Source organism: Ovis aries, chromosome 5 (genome assembly GCF_016772045.2).
Source record: "Ovis aries strain OAR_USU_Benz2616 breed Rambouillet chromosome 5, ARS-UI_Ramb_v3.0, whole genome shotgun sequence".
Lineage (NCBI taxonomy): Eukaryota > Metazoa > Chordata > Mammalia > Artiodactyla > Bovidae > Ovis > Ovis aries.
The window spans coordinates 16,869,407-16,887,297 of record NC_056058.1 but is presented as its reverse complement, the minus strand read 5'-3'; positions in this window follow the sequence as shown (position 1 = coordinate 16,887,297).

The following is a 17,891-nucleotide window of genomic DNA, read 5'->3' as shown; positions in this document are numbered from 1 at the left end:
TCAATTTAGAAAAAAATAAATGTAGGAAGGTGAAGGAGGAGGGTGCAAGATGAGAAACTGTAGCGGAAGAGCAGGAGACTGTGTCCAGTCCTTTCCTGAGCCAGCCTGCTGGACGAGGACTGCTGGCGCTGCCCCCAGAGGTGGCCTTTCTTTTCTGGGGTCATTTAGGACTCCCCCCATCTCTCGCAGGGCCTTCCCTGGTGGCTCAGTGGTAAAGAACCCACCTGCCAGTGCAGGAGAGGCAGGTTCAGTCCCTGGGTCGGGAAGTTCCCCTGGAGAAGGAAATGGCAGCCCACTCCAGTTTTCTTGTCTGGAAAATCCTATGGACAGAGGAGCCTGGTGGGCTACAGTCCATGGGGTCACCAAGAGTTGGACATGACTCAGCATGCATGCACATCTCCCTCAGAGCCTCTTGCAGCCCCATGTGCAGGAATATTTGGGGTCTACTTGGCCTCTGTCTCCTTGTCACTGAGCCCTGGGGTCAGGCGGACTTGTTTCTCACAGAGTTGTTTGGTGGCGAATGGTAGAAACCGCTTCTGCTGTCTTGGAGGAGTTGGGTCTGAGCACTGGAACACCAAAGGGGATTCATAGAATGGAAACAGGAGGGCAGTCAGGTTTGCCTCATGGCCTCATGCTAACTTCCTCCCATCCTGCCACCGTTTCAAAGCCCCAGGAGCGGGTGGCCCGGCCTCAACCCAGGATGGCCTCTCAAACACCTCTATGGGGTCATGGGAAGACTAGGTCCTCCATCGAAGGAGGACATCATGACACCCCAAAACTACATGCAATGAGAGCCTCCCTGAAATGGAAGCCAGGTGCAATTAAACATGACTGCTCAGGTCCCCAGTGATGACTCTGCTGTGGGACTTCCCACAGCCCGTTTGAAAACAGTGTTGTGGCAAGGCGGGTGTGTGTGTGCAATCCCCAGTCAGCACATCTGTTCCTTAGAAGCGGGCTCATCATGGCCACAATGACAGGTGACATCAAAACCACTAACAATTTTTTAAAATTTGCTTATTTTTGGCTCTGCTGGTTCGTTGCTGTGCAGGGGCTTTCTCTAGCTCAGCAAGTGTCGGCCTCTCTCTAGTCGCGGAGCTGGGGCTTTGCATTGCAGGGGCTTCTCTGGCTGTGGCTCCTGGGCTCTAGGGTACATGAGCTTCAGCAGTCGTGGCACACGGGCTCAGTTGCTCCGCAGCAGGTGCAGTCCTCCCAGACCAGGGATGGAACCTGAGTCCCCCGTATTAGCAGGTGGATTCTTATCCACAGGACCACCAGGGACGTCCTGTTATGACTTTTCTTACTTGACTGTTTTTGCTTTGTTTCTGCGCCCCCCTCACTTCCCTAATGAATGAGACCAGAGCTTTCTCTACAAACAAAAAGCAGGGGAGGATGGCCCTAGGGTCTGTCATGAGGAGTGAAGTAAGTTGGAAAGAGGAAAATACTGTATATTAATGCAGATGAGTGGAATCTAGAAAAATGGTATAGATGATCTTGTTTGCAAAGCAGAGAGACACAGACATAGAGATCAAACATAAGGACCCCAAGGGTGAATGGGGGGGGTGTATAATGAGTTGGGAGATTGTGCTTGACACATCAACAGTATTGATACTACATATAAAATAGATAATTAATGAGAACCTACTGTACAGCTCAGGGAGCTCTACTCAATGCTCTGTGGTGGCCTAAATGGGAAGGGAATCCCCCAAAGAGGCGATACATGTGTACATATAGCTGGTTCACTTTGCGGCACAGCCGAAACTAACACAGCATTGTAAAGCTACTATACTCCAAGAAAAATGAGTCTACAAAGAAAAAGAGGACACAGAGGGGCTTTTGTACTCAGGAGAGCCTTGCAGAGTCCTGCTCAATTTCAACCAAAACCCAGTAGACTGGCTTTGCTGTGTGTGGGTGAGCAGACCCAAAGTCATTTTGGTGACAGCTCATTTTCCTGTTTCAACTCACGTATACTTGTTCAGTTGCTAAGCTGTGTCCGATTCTTTGCAACCCCATGGACTGCAGCACGCCAGGCTCCCTGTCCTCCACTATCTCCCAGAGTTCGCTCAAATTCATGTCCATTGAATCAGTGATGCCATCCAACCACCTCATCCTCCATTGTCCCTTCTCCTGCCTCCAGTCTTCCCGGCATCAGGGTCTTTTCCAGTCATTTGGCTCTTTGCATAAGGAGCTTCAACTTCAGCATCAGTTCTTCCAATGAATATTCAGAGTTGATTTCCTTTAGGATTGACTGGTTTGATCTCCTTGCTGTCCATGGGGACTCTCCAGAATCTTCTCCAACACCACAATTTGAAAGCAGCAATTGTTTGGTGCTCAGCCTTCTATATGGTCCAACTCTCACATCCGTACATGACTACTGGAAAAAAACCATAGCTTTGACTAGACGGACCTTTGTCGGTGAAGTGATATCTCTGCTTTTTAATACGCAGTCTGGGTTTGTGAATGCATACTTCATGTGCAGCTATAAGGTGTCAGGCCTCTGCTGGGTGCTGGGGACCCTGCAGAGACCAAGAGAGACAAGATCCCTCCCGTTAGAGACCTCAGTCTAGTGGGGGGAGACCAATGTTCAATGCATAACCCCACACTGAAGTAGGAAATCACAACTGTGGTCACCTCTAGGAAGGAGCAGGGGGCTCGAAGGATGCTTGAAGGGGGGTGGACCTGGTCTGGGGGATCTGTGAAGACTTCTAGAAGAAGTTTGAGCTGGGAGCTGAAGGATGCAAGGGAGATACAGGTTAGGGGGGAACAGGGCAGAGAGAAGTGTGCCAGGCAGAGGGAATAGCCTGGGCAAAGGCACTGAGGTGGGACAGGTAGAGGGGCTGGAGGTAGGCTGAGTATGAGGAGTTTGCCTCAGAAGGCCCTGAAGGCTAAAAAATTTTTTTTTAATTATTGTTTTGGCCACCCTGCACAGCATGTAGGAGCTTGGTTCCCTGACCAGGAATCAAATCCTCACCCCTTGCTTTGGAAGCTCAGCGTCTTAGCCACTGGACCACCAGCGAAGTCCCTCTTTTCCTTTTCTTTCTTGGTTTGGTTTTATCGAAGTATAGTTGATGTGCAGTGTTGTGTTAATTTCTGCTGTACAGCAAAGTGACTCAGTTATACACGTGCAGATTCTTTTCCATATTCTTTCCCATTATATTTTATCGCAGGACGTGGAATATAGTTCCCTGTGCTATACAGTAGGACCTTTGTGTTTATCCATCCTGTATATAAGAGCTTGCGTCTGCTAATCCCAAACGCCCAGTCCTTCCCTCCCCCACCCCCATGCACCCTTGGCAACCACAAGTCTGCTCTCTGTGAGTCTGTTTCTGTTTCATAGGTAAGTTCATTTGGGTCATACTTTAGATTTCACATGTAAGTGATATCATATGGTATGTCTTTTTTAGGTTTTTAAATTAAGTTAATTCAGCTCAATTCAGTTACTCAGTCATGTCCGACTCTTTGCGGCCCCACGAATCGCAGCACGCCAGGCCTCCCTGTCCATCACCAACTCCCGGGGTTCACTCAGACTCACGTCCATCGAGTCGGTGATGCCATCCAGCCATCTCATCCTCTGTCGTCCCCTTCTCCTCCTGCCCCCAATCCCTCTGAGCATCAAAGGCTTTTCCAATGAGTCAACTCTTCGCATGAGGTGGCCAAAGTACTGGTTTCAGCTTTAGCATCATTCCTTCCAAAGAAATCCCAGGGTTTGATCTCCTTCAGAATGGACTGGTTGGATCTCCTTGCAGTCCAAGGGACTCTCAAGAGTCTTCTCCAACACCACAGTTCAAACGCATCAATTCTTCAGCCTTCTTCACAGTCCAACTCTCACATCCATACATGACTACTGGAAAACCCATAGCCTTGACTAGACAGACCTTAATCAGCAAAGTAATATCTCTGCTTTTGAACTTGTCCAAGGTAAGGAGCAGCGGCTGTGCTTTGCTGGAGCAGCCGTGAAGAGATACCCTACGCCCAAGGTAAGAGAAACCCAAGTAAGATGGTAGGTGTTGCAAGAGGGCATCAGAGGGCAGACACACTGAAACCATACTCACAGAAAACTAGTCAATCTAATCACACTAGGACCTCAGCCTTGTCTAACTCAATGAAACCAAGCCATGCCCGCGGGGCAACCCAAGACGGGCGGGTCATGGTGGAGAGGTCTGACAGAGCATGGTCCACTGGAGAAGGGAATGGCAAGCCACTTCAGTATTCTTGCCTTGAGAACCCCATGAACAGTATGAAAAGGCAAAATGATAGGATACCAAAAGAGGAACTCCCCAGATCATTAGGTGCCCAATATGCCACTGGAGATCAGTGGAGAAATAACTCCAGAAAGAATGAAGAGATGGAGCCAAAGCAAAAACAATACCCAGTTGTGGATGTGACTGGTGATAGAAGCAATGTCCTATGCTGTAAAGAGCAATATTGCATAGGGACCTGGAATGTCAGGTCCATAAATCAAGGCAAATTGGAAGTGGTCAAACAAGAGATGGCAAGAGTGAACGTCGACATTCTAGGAATCAGTGAACTAAAATGGACTGGAATGGGTGAATTTAACTCAGAGGACCTGAGTTAAACTACTGTGGGCAGGAATCCCTCAGAAGAAATGGAGTAGCTATCACGGTCAACAAAAGAGTCTGAAATGCAGTACTTGGATGCAATCTCAAAAACGACAGAATGATCTCTATTCGTCTCCAAGGCAAACCATTTAATATCACAGTTATCCAAGTCTATGCCCCAACCAGTAACGCTGAAGAAGCTGAAGTTGAACAGTTTTATGAAGACCTACAAGACCTTTTAGAACTAACACCCAAAAAAGATGTCCTTTTCATTATAGGGGACTGGAATACAAAAGTAGGAAGTCAAGAAACACCTGGAGTAACAGGCAAATTTGGCCTTGGAATGCGGAATGAAGCAGGGCAAAGACTAATAGAGCTTTGCCAAGAAAATGCACTGGTCATAGCAAACACCCTCTTCCAACAACACAAGAGAAGACTCTACATATGGACATCACCAGATGGTCAACACCGAAATCAGATTGATTATATTCTTTGCAGCCAAAGATGGAGAAGCTCTATACAGTCAACAAAAACAAGACCAGGAGCTGTCTGTGACTCAGATCATGAACTCCTTATTACCAAATTCAGACTCAAACTGAAGAAAGTAGGGAAAACCACTAGACCATTCAGGTGTGACCTAGATCAAATCCCTTATGATTATACAGTGGAAGTGAGAAATAGATCTAAGGGCCCAGATCTGATAGATAGAGTGCCTGATGAACTATGGAATGAGGTACGTGACATTGTACAGGAGACAGGGATGAAGACCATCCCCACGGAAAAGAAATGCAGAAAAGCAAAATAGCTGTCTGGGGAGGCCTTACAAATAGCTGTGAAAAGAAGAGAGGCGAAAAGCAAAGAAGAAAAGGAAAGATATAAGCATCTGAATGCAGAGTTCCAAAGAATAGCAAGAAGAGATAAGAAAGCCGCCTTCAGCGATCAATGCAAAGAAATAGAAGAAAAGAACAGAATGGGAAAGACAAGATCTCTTCAAGAAAATTAGAGATACCAAGGGAACATTTCATGCAAAGATGGGCTCAATAAAGGAGAGAAATGGTATGGACCTAACAGAAGCAGAAGATATTAAGAGGTGGCAAGAATACACAGAAGAACTGTACAAGAAAGATCTTCATGACCCAGATAATCATGATGGTGTGATCACTCATCTAGAGCCAGACATCTTGGAAAGTGAAGTCAAGTGGGCCTTAGAAAGCCTCACTATGAACAAAGCTAGTTGAGGTGATGGAATTCCAGTTGAGCTATTTCAAATCCTGAAAGATGATGCTATGAAAGTGCTGCACTCAATATACCAGCAAATTTGGAAAACTCAGCAGTGGCCACAGGACTGGAAAAGGTCAGTATTCATTCCAATCCCAAAGAAAGGCAATGCAAAAGAATGCTCAAACTACCGCACAATTGCACTCATCTCACATGCTAGTAAAGTAATGCTCAAAATTCTCCAAGCCAGGCTTCAGCAATACGTGAACCGTGAACTCCCTGATGTTCAAGCTGGTTTTAGAAAAGGCAGAGGAACCAGAGATCAAATTGCCAACATCCGCTGGATTGTGGAAAAAGCAAGAGAGTTCCAGAAAAACATCTATTTCTGCTTTATTGACTATGCCAAAGCCTTTGACTGTGTGGATCACAATCACACACAGTGGAAAATTTTCCACACACTGTGGAAAATTCTGAAAGAGATGGGACTACCAGACCACCTAACCTGCCTCTTGAGAAATCTGTATGCAGGTCAGGAAGCAACAGTTAGAACTGGACATGGAACAGCCGACTGGTTCCAAATAGGAAAAGGAGTACGTCAAGGCTGTATATTGTCACCCTGCTTATTTAACTTATATGCAGAGTACATCATGAGAAACACTGGACTGGAAGAAACACAAGCTGGAATCAAGATTGCCCGGAGAAATCTCAATAACCTCATATATGCAGATGACACCACCCTTATGGCAGAAAGTGAAGAGGAACTAAAAAGCCTCTTGATGAAAGTGAAAGAGGAGAGCGAAAAAGTTGGCTTAAAGCTCAACATTCAGAAAACGAAGATCATGGCATCTGGTCCCATCACTTCATGGGAGATAGATGAGGAAACAGTGGAAATAGTGTCAGACTGTATTTTGGGGGGCTCCAAAATGACTGCAGATGGTGACTGCAGCTATGAAATTAAAAGATGCTTACTCCTTGAAAGAAAAGTTATGACCAACCTAGATAGCATATTCAAAAGCAGAGACATTACTTTGCCGACTAAGGTCCGTCTAGTCAAGGCTGTGGTTTTTCCTGTGGTCATGTATGGATATGAGAGTTGGACTGTGAAGAAGGATGAGCACCAAAGAATTGATGCTTTGAAGTGTGGTGTTGGAGAAGACTCTTGAGAGTCCCTTGGACTGCAAGGAGATCCAACCAGTCCATTCTGAAGGAGATCAGCCCTGGGTGTTCTTTGGAAGGAATGATGCTAAAGCTGAAACTCCAGTACTTTGGCCACCTCATGCGAAGAGTTGACTCATTGGAAAAGACTCTGATGCTGGGAGGGATTGGGGGCAGGAAGAGAAGGGGACGACCGAGGATGAGATGGCTGGATGGCATCATGGACTTGATGGACGTGAGTCTGAGTGAACTCCAGGAGTTGGTGATGGACAGGGCGGCCTGGCGTGCTGCGATTCATGGGGTCGCAAAGAGTCGGACACGACTGAGCAACTGAACTGGACTGAACTGATCTAGGTTGGTCATAACTTTCCTTCCAAGGAGTAAGCATCTTTTACTTTCATGGCTGCAGTCACCGTCTGCAGTGATTTTGGAGCCCCAAACTCCCTACTGTAAAGTGCATAATTCAGTGGCTTTTAGTACAGTCAGAGTTGTGCAGCCATCACTAGTCTAATTTCAGGGCATTCTCATCTCCCCGAGAGGAAACTCTGTCCCCATTCCCCCTCCCCAGCCCCGAGCGACCTCTCCTCCACTGTCTGTGGCTCTGGACTTCACTGTTCTGGACATTTCCCATCAAGGGAATCATAGCCCGTGTGTCTGGCTTCTCTCACTGAGCATCGTGTTTTCAAGGTTCATCCACATTATAGTGAGTGTCGGTGCCTCTCTCCTTTTTGTAGCTGAATAAAGCTGCATTGTACGGTGCAGGCTAAGTCGCTTCAGTCGTGTCCGACTCTTGGCGACCCTATGGACTGAAGCCCACCATGCTCCTCTGTCCATGGGATCCTCAGGCAAGAATACTGGAGGGGTTGCTGTACGCTCCTCCAGGTGATCTCTGCGGTTATCCTCATTTTGTTTTATCTGTTTGGCTTTGATGGATGTTGGGTTATTTCCACATTTTGGCTATTGTGAATCTTGCTGCTATACACATTTCCATACAAGTTTTTGTGCAAACATACATTTTCTGTTCTCCTGGGTAGATGTGTAGGCATGAAATTGTTGGATTCTATGATAATTCTATATTTAACTTTTGGAGGAACTTCTAAACTCTTTTCCTAAGTGGCCACACCTTTTAAATATCCCACCAGTAGTGTCTGAAGTTTCCAGTTTCTCCCCATCCTTGTCAATGCTTGTTGTTGTATTTATTTATTTTTTAGATTAGTCATTTAGTGTAGGCAGTGTGGGGTCAACTCACTATGGTTTTTGTTGTTCAATCACTGTTGTGTCCAACTCTTTGCAACCCCATGGACTGCAGCATGCCAAGCTTCCCTGTCCTTCACTCTCATCTCCCGAAGTTTGCCCAAACTCATGTCCATCTAGTTGGTGATGCCATCCAAAATCATCTCATCTGCCACCCCTTCTGCTGTCTTCAGTCTTTCCCAGCATCAGGGTCTTTTCCAATGAGTCAGCTCTTCACATCAGGTGGCCAGTGTATTGGAGCTTCAGCTTCAGCATTGGCCTTTCCAATGAATGTTCAGCATTGATTTCCCTCAGGATTGACTGGTTTGATCTCAAGAAGACTCACAAGAGTCTTCTCCAGCACCACAGTTCCAAAGCATCAGTTCTCCAGTACTCAGCCTTCTTTGTAGTCCAGCTCTCACATCTGTGCATGACTACGAGAAAAACCATTGCTTTTCTCATGAGTTATAAGCTGGAGAGACACTGGTGATAGGAAGTTACTGCAGAGAGAGAGCTCAGATCTAGTTAATGGAGCCAGTGGGATTTAAGGGACTTCCCTGGTGGTCCAATGGCTAAGACTCCAAGCTCCCAACACAGGGGGCCTGGGTTTGATCCCTGGTCAGGGAACTAGAACCCCACGCCTTGCAAATGAGGGTCTAGTGCTACAACTAAAGATCCCGCATGCCACAATTAGATAAATAGATAAGTAAGTGAATGAATGAATATGTAAATAAAGCCAGTGAGATTCTGGAAAAGGATGAAACTTACAACTGCCCCCAGCTCCCTGGTGCTTTCCTGCCGAGTGCCCATTGTGAGCATGAGAGGGAGGGGGCCAAGCCAACCAGGTCCTCCCGGGGCTGGGAACCATCAGCAGGGCCCCGAAACAGCAAGGCTCACTATTCAGGAGGCTCATTCAGCCGGAGCCCCTTTCTAAAAGGGTCAGAGAGGGAGGAGGCCAGGCTGGGGCTCACAAACAAAGCTCAGAGCGGGAGCAGCCTCCGTCTCTCCTTTGTAGGGTCCAGCTCTGCTCTCGGTTTGAGGGCCTGAGGGGGGTGGGGAGGCACCCTCGCCTGAAGCCCTTGGGCTGCGGACGCCCATTGTTTGCCCTGATTGAAATGCAAAGAGAAAATTAGAATTCACCAGCTTCTTCACCCTTCTTTCTTCTGGATTTTGATGAATTCGGCAGTTATGGGCAGAGCAGGTGAAGAAAACGGGCTTTTGAGATGTTTTTTCAAAAGAACAATTTTCTCTGTTGCCAGGCTGGTCCTCGCGTTCAGCTTCACTTGGCACAATGTTCTCCCGAAGTTGAGGGGTCTGGGCAGCTCTTTCTTGATCCACTGACTCACTTCTGCTTCTGATTCACAAGCCATACTTAAAGAATCACCTGTTTATGAGACAGACCGTCAGGAAAATAAATACATGGAAGGACGCATTGGTGAAAGGCATGGCCAGTCAAGTGCTGTTGTACACAATATGCAAAGTATGCTTAAAATTCAATAATAAGGTCACTTCAGACTCAGTGGTGACAGGCTGAAAGCTTCTCCTCCAAGATGAACAAGACAAGGGTGCCCACTCTCGCCATCTCTGTTCAACGTGGTCCTGGAAGTCCTAGCCAGAGCAATCAGGCAAGAAAAAGAAATAAAAGGCTTCTAAATTGGAGAGGAAGAAGTAGAATTATCTGCTGCAGAGGACATGATCATGTATAGAGAAAATTCCAAAGATTCTACCCCAAACTCTTAGAACTAACAAGTGAACTCGGTACACTTGCAGGATCCAGAATCAATACACAGAAATCACTTTGTGCACCAACAGTGAACGGTTTTTAAAAATTAAGAGAGCATCCCACCTACAAGATCATCAAAAAGAATAAAATACTGAGGAGTAAGTTGAACCAGGAGGTGATGGATCTGTGCGGTGAAGACTCAACCATTGATGAAGAAAACTGAAGAAGACACGAGTGAATATTGTTAAAACGCCCACCAGCAACTTCTCCGGCGGCCCAGGGGCTCATACCCTGAGGTCCCAAAACAAGGGGCCCCGGGTTCGATCCCTGGTCAGGGAACTAGAACTTAAATGTCACAACTGAGAGTTTGCATGCTGCAACAAAGTTCGAAGTTCTTGCCTGCTGCCAACTAAGACCTAGTACAGCCAAATAAATAAATAAAAATTATATTAAAAAAAAAAACACATGGAGACAGAAACCAGGTCCCAAGGAGAACACGCTACATGCTTTCATTTCTATGAATCTCAAAATACAGGCAAGACTAATTTATGGTGATGTAAGTCAGAACAGCCATTCTCGCCGGGGTGTGAGTGTTGCCTCGGAGAGGTTACAAGGGAGCTTTCTTGGGGCTGGTGCCATACTGGTTGAGCTGCTGCAGCAGAAAACCAGAGGCTGGGTGGCTTATAAGCAACAGACATTTATTCCTCAAAGTTCTAGAGGTTGGAAGTCTAAGATCAAGGTACTTACTAATTAATATATCAGGCACTTGACATCCAGCAGTGATCAAATCAGAGCAAGATCCTGATCCTCTTGAAACTGGCATTCCAGAGAAATATGTTCATTTTTAAAAATTAATTATTGCTTATTTGTGGCTGTGCTGAGTCTTCACTGCTGTGCCGGCTTTTTTCCAGTTGCAGCGAGTGGGGGCCACTCTCTGGTCGTGGTGTGTAGGCTTCCCACTGCAGTGTCTTCTCTTGTGGAGTACGGGTTCCAGGTGTGTGGGCTCAGAGGTTGAGGCTCTAGAGCGCAGGCTCGGTAGTTGCGGTACGCGGGTTTAGTTGCTCCACAGGTTATGGGATCTTCTCAGAACAGCAATCCAAGCCATATCTCCTGCATTGGCAGGTGGATTCTTTACCACTGAGCCACCTAGAAGGAAATATGATCAGTTCGTAAAAGAGCCTTCCATCTTTGGCTTGTAGAAAATATGGGAGGAGGTGGAGGCTGGGCGCAGGAATCAGGGCAGTTCCCAGGGAGGAGTGGAAATGGAGAATCACGGCATGAAGGACGTGGTGAGGGACTAGATGTGGGGGGTGACAGGAGAGATGGGATTCCATGGTCATGGTCCAGAGAAAAGACTAGAAATCCAAGATCAAGGCACTGACTGAATTGGTGTCTGGTGAGAACTAACTTCCTGACTCATAGAAGGCCATCCTCTCCCTCTGTCCCTGTGTCCTCATATGGGGGGGTGGGGGTGGTGAGGAGCTCTCTAGGGGTCTCCTTTATAACGGCACTAATCCCATTCATGAGGGCTCCACCCTCATGACCTAAGATCCTCCCAAAGGCTCCACCTCCATGTAGCACACACACTGGGGTAGGGTTTAGCATAAAAAGGGGGTGATGCAGATAGACAGCAAGCCAGAAACATTCCATTATCTTGATCTGGGTGGGTGGGTAGGCAGATGTAAAAAATTCATCCATCGCTACATTTCATATCTGGACTTTGATGACATGTAAGTTAAACCTCAGTTTTTTAAAAAGGTAGGAGAGGGACTTCCCTGGTGGTCCAGTGGTTAAGAATCTGCCTTCCAGGGCTCCCTGGTGGCTCAGTGGTAAAGAATCCGCCTGCCAATGTTGGGGATGCGGGTTTGATCCCTAATCTGGAAAAATCCCACATGCCACCAGGCAACTGAGCCCATGTGCCACGACTGTTAAGCCTGTGCTCCAGAGCCCGGGAATGGCAGCTGCTGAGCCTGTGTGTTACAGCTACTGAAGCCGGAGAGCCCGAGAGCCAGTGCTCCACAACGAGAGGCCATCACAGTGAGAAGCCCTCACGCGGCGGCCCCCCACAAAGCGAGAAAAGCCTGCACAGCAGCGGAGACCCAGCAGAGCCAAAAGAAAGAAATTATGTATATAAAAATTGAAAGAAGTTAAAAAGAAACAGGATCCGCCTTCCACTGCAGGAGGCATGGTCAGGGAAGTAAGATTCACAGGCTGTGTAGCAAGGCCAAAAATAAATAAATAAAAATGAAAAGGAAGGAGGAAGTTAACAAGGGGTGGGTGGTGGCTGATAAACGACAGGCAACCAAATCTTTTCGCCTGGAGCTGAACAGAAGAATTAAGTGAGTGTTAGAACATCCTCACTTTCAGTTCAGAGTTATTTACTTCCATTCCCTGGGCCTTCTAAAGTCATCCCTTTTCCTGTAGATTCTAACTTCTCTGCCATGATTGGATTTCCAAACTTGGGAAAGCATGCTTGCTTGTTCTGCTGTGGCAAAGCCCCTCTAGTTGGGGCAGCTGAAACAATAGACATCTATCATCTCACAGTGTGGAGGCTGCAAGTCCAAGATCGCATCGGCATGACTGGTTCCTTCTGAGGCTTCTCTCAGTGGCGGCATGACTGGTTCCTTCTGAGGCTTCTCTCAGTGGCTTCCAGGCGGCTGTCTTCTCCCTGTGGCCTCATATAGTCATGCCCCCGTGTGTGTCTGTATTCTAGTATTTTTTTTTTTAAGTATTTATTTGGCAGTGCAAGTTGTTGTTGTGGCATGCAGACTCTTTAGTTGCGGCCTGTGGGATCTAGTTCCCCGACCAGGGACTGAACCCAGGCCCCCTGTATTGGCAGTACCGAGTCTTAGCCACTGGACCACCAAGGAAGTCCCCTGGGAAGCCATTCTTGATGACCCACCTGTGAACCTTTTGGCCCCATGTATTTCACTCAGCAGAAGAGAAAGAAATCTCCCATTTGTGAGTCTGTCTCCCCCACTCACCAGCAAGCCCACCAAGGCAGGGCTACGTCTTGTGCACTGTTAAATATCCAGTTCCCCACACAAGTGTTCAATTTTCGGCTCTGCCGTTTTCAGGCTGTGTGAGCTTGGGCAAGTTACTTAACCTCCCTGTGCCTCAATTTTTTTCATCTGCACAATGGAGGTGGCAATGCTACTTTATCCCAGTGGTATAAAAACACCACAGTTACCGCTCAGTAAACAGCTATTTTTTTATGACTGTGACAGGGCTTCCCTGGGGAAGATGGCATGGTTAACAAGATTTAGCTGTGTTCTTGTGCTTGCAGGATGCTGCTGTCTGCTCAGAATGAGCTAAGTCTCTAATACCTGATAGTGAATGGAAGGACTGTATTTATTTAAATAATTTTTAAACTCTTTTTTTATTAAAAAAAATTTTTGACTGCACTGATGAGAGGCATGTGGGATCTTAGTTCCCTAACCAGGGATTAAATCTGTGTCCCCTGCATAGGAAACACAGAGTCTTAAACTCTGGATCACCAGGAAAGTCCCTGGAAGGGCTCTACTTTTTATAATTCACTTTAATCACAATTATTGTATAAATGTATTTTCCAGCATAAGAACAGAAATATGACTATAAGAGCTAAAGCTCTCTTTCACTCATCTTTCATCCTGGTCTGGTCTTTGCCCTCTGTTCTACTTTACATTGCTGGGGTGGTAAAGAATCTGCCTGCCAGGAGATGTGGGTTTGATCCCTGGGTCGGGAAGATCCCCCTGGAGTAGGAAATGGCAACCCATTCCAGTATTCTTGCTTGGAAAATCTCGTGGACAGAGGAGCCTGGTAGGCTACAGTCCATGGGTCGCAAAAGAGTCGGCCACGACTGAGCACCTCTACCCCAGACCTCCTGCTGTAAGCACCAGTCGCTTTTTTGTGATTGTGGGTCAGTCATTTGGACCAAATGTGGTGGAGGTGACTTCCTTCCATGACATGATGTCTGGGGCCTGAACCTGGAGGCTGGGACCGCAGACCAGGGCACCTATATGTGGCCTTTCTATGTGGCTTGAGCTTCCTCACAACATGGCAGGGATCCAAGAGCATGTCCTGAGAAGATATTTCTAAGAAGTGAATGTCTCTAGGGAACCAGGTGGGAGCTGACAGTCCCATATGCCCTAACCTTGAGGACCACCAGTACCACTTCCCCTATATGCTACAGAATCAGTGACAACCAGCTTCAGGGGGAGAGGACATTAACCCCACCTCTCCATGTCAAAAACTTAGTGGCCATGTTTTAAAACCGTGGTACTTCACCAGAGGTATTTTGTCAGTTTAGACATATAGCTTTCCAATCTCCCTTTCCTATGTATTTACAATCATGTATGTGTCCCCAAGCAAAGATCGAGTGTCATTTTTTTTCTGAAGTGGATACATTTATAATCTTTTTTGATTGTGTTAAAATAACATAAAATTTACCACTGTAATGATTTTATTTAACTAAAAAAAATTTTTGACCGTGCTGTGTGGCACATGGGATCTTATTTCTCCAACCAAGGGTTGAACCTGTACCGGAAGCCTGGAGTCTTAACCACCGGGCCTCCAGTGAAGTCCCACTATTGTAACAATTTTTAAGTGTATGGCTTAAAAAGAGTGTGCAGCTCTGTGGTGTTGACTCACATTATTGTACAATCCCCACCATCTATCTGCATACCTCTGTTCATCTGGGAAATCTGAAGTTCTGACCTAATTCAATACTAACTCTCCATCCTCTCTGCCTCCTGACCCTGGGAAGCACCGTTATGGTATGATGGCTTTTTAATTTATAATTTCCTCTTTTAAACTAACTCTTTTTTGGTTGTGCTGGGTCTTCATTGCTTTGCTCAGGCTTTCTCTAGCTGTGCTCAGCAGGGGCTGCTCTCTAGTCGCTGGGCATGGGCTTCTCATTGTGGGGGCTTCTCTCGAGGCTGAGCACAAACTCTAGGGTGTGCGGGCTTTAGTAGCTGAGCACTCCGGCTCAGCAGTTGTGACTCACAGGTTCTAGAGAGCAGCCTCAGTAGTTGTGGCTCACAGGCTTAGTCACTCTGAGGCATGTGGAATCTTCCTGGATCAGAAATAGAACCTGTGTCCCTGGCATGGGCAGGCCGATTCTTATCCACTGTAGCACCAGGGAAGTCCTTATTTACAATTTCTATTCGTTATTGGTGACCGTACAACTTGCTGTTGACTTTTAGAAACATCATTATAACTTTTTATTTTGAAATAATTTTAGACCCACAGAGATGTGGCAAAAATACAGAGTTCCTGTGTATCCTTCATCCAGCTTCACCTACAAAACTGTGGTACGTTTACTGAAACCAGGAAATGAACACTGATAGAATACTAGCCACTAACAACAGAACTTATTCAAATACATGTAAGCAGTTTTGCCTCTCAAGCCCTTTTTCTGGCCCAGAATCAAGCTAGGACCCCATGTTGCATTTCATCATCACATCCCCTAAGTGATAGATCAGAGTTTCTTTTTAAATTTTCTTTGGCCATGCTGGGTCTCACTGCTGCACGTAAGCTCTGTCTAGATGCGGTGAGCAGGGGCTGTGCTTTGCTGTGTGCAGGCTTCGCGTTGTGATGGCTTCTCTTGTAGCGGAGCACGTGTTCAGTTGTGGCGTGCAGGCTTGGTTGCCTCTCAGCCAGCGGGATCTTCCAGGACCAGGGATCAAACCCCCGGCTCCTGCATTGGCAGGCGGGTTTCTTAACCACTGGACCACCGGTCCCTACAGATTCAATTCTCGCTCTTGTCTTTTACATCCTTGGGCACCTTAAAGAGTATGGGTCAGCTATTTTGTAGCAAGCCCCTCAAGCTGAGTTTTCCTGTTTACTCGTGATTATACAGAGGTGGTGCATTTTGGGGCAAGAATGTCACAAAAGTGGTGTTGTGTCCTTCTGAGTCAGTATATCAGGAGACAAATGATGTTGATGTGTCTCATCTGCGGGGGTTTTGACCTTGATCAGTTGGTTAACGTCCTATTAGCCAGCTTTCTCTATGGTAGAATTACTGTTTTCCCCTTTGTCATGAAAAAGTATCTTGTATGGAGATACTTAGAGACTATGCAAATTTCCTGTTTTTTCATCCATTAACTTAATTATTTGGTATTTCCTTCTTTTTGCTTGTTCTCTTTTCTGAAATATGTTTATTTTCAAAGCTAACTTATGCCAGGTAATACTTGTGCATATCTTAGTGATACAAAAATAGACTTTAAAAATCCTGTTCCTCAAACAAGTATTTGTAACCCAGGGAGAGAAATCTAACTAACTCTGGCTTCACAAAGGGTAGAGGAAAGAAAATGAACTCTGCCTGACTTTGTCGGGGGAGAGAGAGAGAGCCAGGTTTGAGTGCAAAGTGCTAGAGGCTGGCAGACCTCTCTTTTGTGTGGAAAATTGCGTATCTTCTGGCTTGTGAGTCTCTAGTCACAACGGTTTAAATATGAGAGTGTTGAGCAGTTGATAAGAAATTGGATCAGAGCCTTTCATGGCTGAAAATGTTTTTAGTCGAACTGCACCAACTTCAGAAATAGGCCAATGAATTTTCATGGTGGCTTTGTAACTGGCACTTTCTTGGATTTTCCTCTGACTTACAGGACAGTTTAAGATGATCTGTTCGAGTTGTCTGGTAGGCAGTCCTCTCTCATGATAATAAAATATTTGTCTGCTTCTTTTCATACTTGTATGTGATTGCTTGTTCTTGTTGCATTGGCTGGGGTCCCTAGTATTACATGAAATGATTGTTATCATCAGGGACATTTCTGAACTCACTGGATGTGTTTCTAGAGCAGAGACTGGCTCACCATAGCCTGTGGGCCAAATCCAGTTCACTGCCTGTTTTTGTAAATAAAGTTTTATTGAAACACAGCCATGCCCATGTGCTTTGTCTGTGGTTGCTGCAGTGGGTTAGCTGAGTAGTTGCAACAGAGACCTTCTGGCCTGCAAAGCCTAAAACATTTTTGCCAACTTTTGTTCTAAAATTTCAGTATTGTCCAGTTACTTTTATCAAATTATGGAATATTTGCTTTTTTTTTTTTAAATCAAAAGCTTTGGAGCTTTATCTCTCTTTTTTCTCCCATGGATTGATTTATTTTCTCATTTCAGATATATAAAAGTGATATAATGAACACTGTAGCCTTAACACCCAAGTTAAAAATTAAAACACATATCGAGCTGGATTTACATGTGTGCCTTTGGCTGAATGCATTCCCCTTACTCCTGCCCAGAGGGGACAGTTATCCAGAATTTGTTTAGAGATGAGTTTTTCTAAGAGTTTGATAGTTTTAACTCTTTAATAATTAAATTTTTAAAGACTTATGGATTTGTTTTTGGCTGCTCTGAGTCTTCGCTGCCAAGTGTGGGCTTTCTTTAGTTGTGGAGAGAGGGGGCTACTCTCTAATTGCAATTTGCAGACTTATCGCCGTGACTGCTCCTGTTGCAGAGCATCAGCTCTAGGTGCTTGGGCTCCGGTAGTTGCCGTATGTGGGCTCAGTAGTTGTGGCACATGGGCTTGGTTGACTCGCAGTATGTGAGATCTTCCCGGACCAGGGATCAAACCCACATTCTGTACGTTGGCAGGAAGATAGAGCACCAGGGAAGCCCTCTTTGATGTGTTTTCATACGTGGTGGGAGGCACGGTCCAGTTTGACACCCCAGGTGGCGCTAGTGGCCAAGAATCTGCCTGCCAATGCAGGAGACACAGCAGCCGTGGGCTTGAATCCCTGGTGGGCTGAGTCCATGGAGCTGCAGAGTCAGACATGACTGAGCATGCCTGCACACAGGGGCTAACTTCATTCTTTTGCATGTGAAAATCCAGTCTCAGTGCCGTTTGTTGAAGAGACTGTTCTTGTTTCACTGAATGGCATCGGTACCCTTGTCAATCTACGGATCATAGACGTATGGGTTTATTTCTGGAGTCTCATTTCTATGCCATGATCTATGTGTTTGCTTTTATGCTATGATCACAGTGTTTTGATTACTGTTGCTTTGTAGTAAGTTTTGAAATTGGGAAATGTTAG